Below are 7,794 nucleotides of genomic sequence, written 5' to 3'. Positions count from 1 at the left end.
AAAAGGGCCAAGACAACCCGAATTGGGCATATTCAGGCTTTAGCGGGAACACCAACATGCAGAAGTGCGCTGCGGCTGCACAACCAACGCGGACGCGGCTCCGCCACTGCAAAGAATTAAACTTTACTCACCCTGTGGTTTTAACAAATGGAGCTGAAGACACGTGACCCTCCCGCGCCCAGAAGGAGAGCGGCGCTCAGAAGCGCGGCAGACATAACATCTGTCTGTTTCGGGGAAGTGAAACCACGCAAAAAAAAATAAAAAATAAAAAAAATCCTGGCTCGCCCGGATCGCACAGGGTAAAAAACAAAAAGTTCAATGGATCAGTTTGGTTCAGTCAGATCCAACTGCCCGATGAACCAGGAGGAATTTATGAAGCTGTGCGTTCAGACCCCAGCAGGTGAAGTGCTGGTAATTTAAGTGGAGTCGTTTAACTTAATTTATTATAAGTTATTGGGGCCACAGTCAGTCGTTTTTATCACTACAGACAAAACCCACGGACCGAGGACCGGTCCAAGTCTTGACCGGTCCACGGTAATAAAAAGGTTGGGGACCACTAATCTAAACAACTTATTATCTTATTATCACACTGCAGTTTTTGATGTTAAATGTGAAAGACTGCTGCATATTTATACCATCTTCAAGTTAAGATTTCTGTGTAAAAAAACAACCCAATATAATGGAAATTCAATACCTGTTCAGAGTTTATAATATCGGAATTACAGGAACCATGATAACATTTTTTATAACTTTTAAGACATATTTGTTGTGTTTGGACATACCATCCAACCACTCTTATGACTCTTTTTCACACAATTAATCTACTCCAGGTATCCAAAAACAGAGCTCTACTTCAAAATATGTGGAAATGTGGCCTAGTACTGATCCTAAGCTAATCTTACCGAGGCATTTAGAATATAAGCATTTGCCAAGTCATCTTAGCCAAACTTGACACGTCTGATTCCTGGGCCGTTTTATTTGAGCCCAGTAGTTTAGTTACAGTTCACCGTATTCCCTCCAGTTTGGGATGAATTGCACCATCTCCTCCAAAGCAGCAGTCCAGTCAGATATTTGGCCCTCTTTCCACTGCTGGGTCTCATTGTCCTTCATGCCAAGCAATTTCCCAACAGGATTAGCCCAATGCACCTCAGCTAAGGCCAGCACTGCTGACAAAATTACATCTGTTATCTCCAGTGAAAGATTTCACCTTGATTTCCATGACTAGTGACCAATTGTGACCAATGTTTTGAAGTATGCCTTTCTCAGAGATGGAACGGGTGAGTCCTGGGCCTGGATCGGGTCTAGTACGGTGTAAACTTTTGCACTTGGCGACATCTTCACCCTTTCTCAACCATCTTGGAGCAAAAGCAAAGAAGTCCAAGAACAGTGTCAGATATTAGATTTCTCACCATGTGAAAAAAGTTTCTGCTCTTGCAGAGCTGTTCTGGCAACGTTAAGGCCAATGCTTAATTCTGATTTTTATTTTTTTGCTGAAATCTGATATTTTTTGTGGGGACGTTCATACTATTAGTTAAATGCAACCACAATCAGACTTTTGTGTCGACCGCAAAGCAACATCCCACATGTGTGGAAGAACTAAGACGTCACACAGCAGCTGCCTGTTTACGGAAGTAGTAATTGATGCCACCAATGGACAGATTTTAGTTATTCAGCAATGGGAGTTGACTGAATTGTCACAAGACCATTAAAACATGAAGGAAGCTAATAAGAAAGCACAACTAATATGTTCCATTTATTATTAAATCCATTCAGCTGCCTTCTCTTTACCAATGGTATTAGTTGGTATGGGGCATCAACTACAACTACAACAACTAATGTATACCAGACCATGAGTGGTGGGATTGTGATGTGATATACGTCAGTGACACAGACATAAACATTTTCATAATTATAATTTTCAGCCATTATTTACGTCCAGATTTACCGTGTCTGGTTTTTTATGACGCATGTCCCACGTCAAAGATGTAAAAGTCAGCTAAAAAGTGTCCTGATCGTTTGCAAAGCAAACGTTTTAATAACAATCGGATACATATCCCATTTAGAACCACATATGGAAGCGGAACAAATCAGAGATTTTTTTTGGGGGGGAGGTTGGTGAAAACATTGGAATTGAGTCGTTCAGACTGCTGTGAAAAAGTCAGATATCTGTCGCTTTTCCCTGCTGTGTGAGCATCGCATATGAGGCTAAGAGTTTCAGAGGAAGACATGACTCGCATTGCTCACTGATGTCCTAGTAGGTGTGTAAATAAGTTTATGATAGAGTGGTAATGCATGTATGTTCTCTATAAGCTTCCATCACTCTAAACTGAATCCATTCAGCTGCCTTCTCTGCAGCCTGTTGAACTATTACGCTATTTATATAGCCACAATGTGACTTACATGTTTTTAAATCTGACAACATACATGGGCAAGGGTTACCATGGCAAAATAGAAATTATGGATGGCCGAAAGACTTTGGCAGTACTACGGCAAGAAATGTAGTGATTGTGGTATTCATTAATGCTTCTAACCGTTAAGCTTGAGTTAGCAATTATTATGGCTGTCGATGTTAACCTGTTAATGTATGTGACTAATCTGAAAAATGTAACACCTCAATATTACACAATGCAGACTAATTGAATTACCTGTTTTGACCCAAAAGTCTCCTTTCTGCCCAGGGTTACTTAGTTCACAGCAGCGTTTTTTCAGGCTCAACACGAAGGGAGCAACGGACAACAGCAACAGCAACCGAATGATCCAGAATAAAATAACATACATGAAATTGGTGTTGAGATTTTGAGAAAATGTGACAAAGTGTAAGGGGTATGAATACCTCCAAAGCACGGTCTGTATAAATCTTTCTGAGCGGATGCTTTTGTATTTTTGTGAATTTGGCTCCTGTCATTGTGAATCCTGTGCCCCTGGTAAGGCCCCTGGTGATTCCCCAGGCTGATCAGAGTCTGTCCAATGTCCTGCTGGTCCATTGGGTCAAAGTCTGATCCTGCCTTTCGTTTCATTCCTGAGTCTTTAAGGTTTATTCTGCTGTGAGCCCACTCTGCTTGCTCTTATGAAGTACCTTTTTTTTTTTTTTTTTAAAGAAAGACTTGGATAATAGTATGCTTACCTCCTGCAGAGTGTTCTGCACTTGGCTGCATGTTGTGAAAGGTTTTCCTGTACCATGAAAAATATCCTGTGATCATCCAGCACTGATGTCTTGTGTGAATACCCAGACCTTTTTATGTTGAGCGCAGGCTCCTCTTTCCCTCCTCAGTAAGTGCCAACGTGTTGTTTTGGTCATTCCTAATGTTCCTGCTATCTCTGCGAAGGAGCTTTGATTTTGCAGCCGGCGGCCCCGGCCTGTTTCAGTTACATTAAGGGTTCCTTTAACCACACCTTGTGCTTTCAAAAGCTTTCATAAGCTGCTTTTCCACTGTCCATATAAATACGCAACTTGGAATTATGAACATGAATTAGCTTAATGGAAACAGCAATTTTGATGAAACACGTTTTGGTGCTAGCATGAAATGTGTTTGTTTTTCTTTTCTTTTTTTTTTAACCATATTTAAATAGGTTTATGTCACCAAACCACAATGGAAACACTTTTTTCGCATTCCACGAGTCACGTGATCAACATTCGGTTACTACTGGAGGAAAAGACGAAGAAGACGAAGAAGTAGTAGGGGGTTATGGTGTTTTTTTAATGACTTGTCGAGTGAACAATCTTATTCACATGGGATTTTAATTGCGTTTGTTTAATTCAAACACCACAATTGTAAAATAGTGGAATATCAACAAAATTTTGTCATGTTTCCAATGGAAATGCAGCTAAAACCTTGAGATTACTTTAGAAACTTCCTGTTATTATAGAGCAAAAAAAAGCTAACGGTAAAAAAAAAATGAAGCATTATGTAATAATCTATTTCTTTAACCATAGGTGGCCTATTGGTTGACCAGCACATGTTGGTTTCTGTTACATTTTATCCACTGCTCTTTTTTATGCGATAAATGTTTTGGTGTTCAGCTCAACTACAAAGTAAATTTTAAAAGGGAGATTTTATTTTATCCTGGAAACGAGATTGTTAGTTTTGCACATAATGTTTGAGTTCTTTAGAAAACATGTGAGAAACTTTTTAACATCTGGTAAAAACCAATGTTCTGTTGAATCACAGCAGTCTGATTGGTTTGCCATACAGAACGCTAACCTCCAACTATAGATTTGTTCAATGTTTTTCATTTATACCATAATTGCGCACTTTTTGGGTTAACAAATATGTTTAAAATAGCAAGAATGAAATACAGAAGAATTAAAATGGCAAAACGTGCAATATGGGGAAAAAAGGCAGAATATGGGAAATATTTTAATGGATTTCATAAGCCCCTACATACATTATGGGAATTATGGGACATTTTTCACATGGTTGGTTGGGAAGTGCATGACTAATAATTGTTGTTTTAACAGATGTGTCCATAATAAAACTTGCAAACGATGAGTGAATATACTTTTATAGCTACGATCGAAACGTCACAACTTCCTGGAGGGGCTGAATAGTTTCAAACACAGTCAAATAAAAATAGTATTACACTTTCTTAATATTTTTGACAGCCACATAAATCAAAATTCGGATAGTTAATTAAAAAATATAAATGTTTCATACAATAAAGAGACTGAGTGTGTATTATTAAATGTTTGATAAAGAAACCTGCAGGTGTAGCAGCACAGCAGTGTGCAGAGCGCAGCTGCTTAGCATATCTGAAGAAATGTGAGAGAGCCTCGCAGCACATCGCAGTGTGATTGATCTGCTAATGTACAAATGCAACGCGAATCCCAATTACCATTTTCCCACACTGGCTGGAATATCCACGGAATAAGAATCTCGACTCTGCACAGTTTGGTGTTGTTGCACTAGATTTCAAATCTGGTATCTCACGAGAGAAAATGTCTTTCATAGTAGCAATTGACCTTGGGGTGCTTTGCAAATACAATAAAAATAAATAAATAAATAAAGATAAGTGTGAGGTTCAGACAAAAAGAAAAAAAATCTCCTTGGGGCGTACTCATAAAATATTAACAGCAAACATGTCAAAAGTTGTATCATGGTGATTTTGTGAGAGATAGACAAATGAGCAGATTTGCTTGGCGTTGCATCATATTTATGTCATTTTTTTTATATAATCAAGTAAGTCAAAAGTAATGGTGTGGAGGGATTTTGACAACGTGACCGCAATGTCAAACAACTTTTAAAAGATAGAGAGAAGACATCTGAAGTTGTCCACACATGTAATATTAAGGAGGATTGATTGAAAACACAAAACAGTGTTCTCCAGAAGAGCCTGAAGAGGTGCTGTGGTGTGATTCTGCTCTGTGCCTTACCAAAGTGTTCTGCTTTCCTCAGATGTCTCACAATTTCCCAAGATACCAGAAAAAAAAGACATTTTTATTTTTAGGATTTTATGTGATAGGCTCGCAAGAAATGGTGCAAAATTGCGAACTGGGTGGAATACAGCTCTTATAAAAATGTAAGATTGGGTTTGTGGCGTTTCCTTTGCCACTGTTTCATAAAGCCATTAGTTTATGGCTGAAATGATTAATCAAATTAATTGTTCTTTTTTTTTTCACAGTTTGGACCCGGTGAAGCTTAACATGTAACTTGAAGAATTTTGGGTAGAACATATTTCCAATCCAAACTGTAAATATTTTTGCACAGTTTTGGTCTTAATCAGAGCACTGAGTGTGTTGTCCTGTCAGTAAATGGCCATTTTAACAGTCTGTTTACTCCAGTTAGTGATTAATCAATTCTGAAATTAGTTGATGATTATATCAATAATTGATTAAGCACCTTTTGCCTTCAAATTATTCATCAAATTATTAACCAGAAAAAACATAGTATTTTGTTTAGCTGCGGATGCATCCTTTGCTACAAATGATCAAGTGTACACTAAAGGAATGCTATGTAACTGCATTTTAGGTTGCACAGCTTTATTTTCATATTTAAGAAAATGAATATTTCATGTATTTCTAATATTATGTAAAAAAAAAAAAAAAAAGAACCTTGAGTGGTTAATATAAAATTTAGAAAATTCTCCCGTTTCTTTTTTAAATTCAATCTTCTTGTGCTATTATTGAAGTCAGTTGAAGTCCTTCTATTGAACTGAAATTAAACACAATATTTATTAATTATAAGATTTCTGTTGATAAGTATTTGTATTGTGTTTTATTTGGGGGTGTTAATATATGGGGGTTAAATACAAAGGCACAAAACACGTCATGTTTATGATTAATGAAAAATCCTTCAAAACGTCTTTTCCAGTTCACAGTAACTAACTACTTTGTGTTGTTTTTTTTTAAAATATAAAATCAAAAACATAATAATTGCAGTTTTGGGGCGTCTTACACTTTCAGCAATTCTTCTACTTTAGCTCATTGCCAGTAAAATGATGAAGGATCTTTTTTTTATTGTTTCTATTGTATCAAACATGAACATTCACGTCAACGAACGCCCGGATGGATTTCTTTGACTCTCTAATCGGGGCTCTGCATCGTTTTCTCAGTTTCCCCAGACTAGTTAATCACTCAGGAACACATTTGGAGAACTTTCTGTTCACTTCAAGGAAATTGGACTTTTCTCCTCTGCATACTTTATCCTGGGCCAAGCAGCAGTTAAAAATGTGGAGCCTGACAATAAAATGATGATTAATATTGCTCTGCATCAGTATCCAATTATAATATTCCTTTGAATCCGATGCAATGGACAGCCAGCAGAATGAAATAGATACGTTTTGATTTTTGATGGTTAACTATGACAACAGTCCCGTGAAGATGAAGTGGGATAATTTGTTAATTTATCAATCTGTCACATATTGACTCGTAGGAGAAAGCCTGGCTTTAATGGGTCTGTAGATTTTCTTGTATCTCAGCACATTTTCCTGATAACTAAGACATGAGTGGTTGTGCTAGGAATACTGATTGGCAATAAAGTCAGTAGACAAGTAGCAAACATGGCCTCAATGTGCTTTTAGCGTTTTAAAGCTCATTTCAGGTCCGCCTGAGGTGGGGGAGATTGTCTGAAGGAAGTTCAGGGAAAAGGCGTCCATGTTTTAGTGGATCTTAGCTATTTAAAAACAATGTATGTCATTGGGATACCAAGCTATGTTTGCAAATCACCTACACTTGCAAAGGTGTCATTCTGCTGTTTTGTGAGTTCTGGGTTTTTCCCATGATCCCTCTCACTTGGATGTCCTTGAAGGGAGGCGCCTGCATCATCCTGATTAGATGCCCAAACTACCTCAACCGACTCCTTTAGATGCGTTGCTCTAATTTGAACTCCTCACCTTATCTGTAAGGCTGAGCCAGTAGAGGTTCATTTCAATTACTTGGTCAGAATGCAAATAGACCAATATGTTATAAGTATTGGTTTCAGGTTAGCTCTTGATGAGTTCAGCTTTCTACACCACAACAGACTGTAGCAGAAACATTATTTCAGCAAACAAATAAAAAATCTGTCTGACTATCTCCTGTTCTGTTCTATCATCACTCGTGGACTGATGGTGTTTTCACACCAGTACACTTGGTTTGATTAGGATCCAAAGTGTCATTTGTTACACAGACATAGACAGATTTTACTGTTGTTCAATTGTACATTTGAAGATGTACAATTGACTTTGACCAGGTCATAGCGTCAGTGATCTGCTCCACTGTTGCATCATTGATGAGGATGGGTGTATGACTTGGCTGATTTCTCCTGAAATCAACAACAATTTCTTTTGTTTTGTGAACATTCAGAATTTTCAAGATTT

The sequence above is a fragment of the Poecilia latipinna genome, unplaced genomic scaffold (genome assembly GCF_001443285.1).
Source record: "Poecilia latipinna isolate Pla-1442-1.1 unplaced genomic scaffold, P_latipinna-1.0 Scaffold716, whole genome shotgun sequence".
In the NCBI taxonomy this organism is placed as follows: Eukaryota; Metazoa; Chordata; class Actinopteri; order Cyprinodontiformes; family Poeciliidae; genus Poecilia; species Poecilia latipinna.
The sequence above is the reverse complement of the archived record's forward strand: the minus strand, read 5'-3'. Positions refer to the sequence as shown.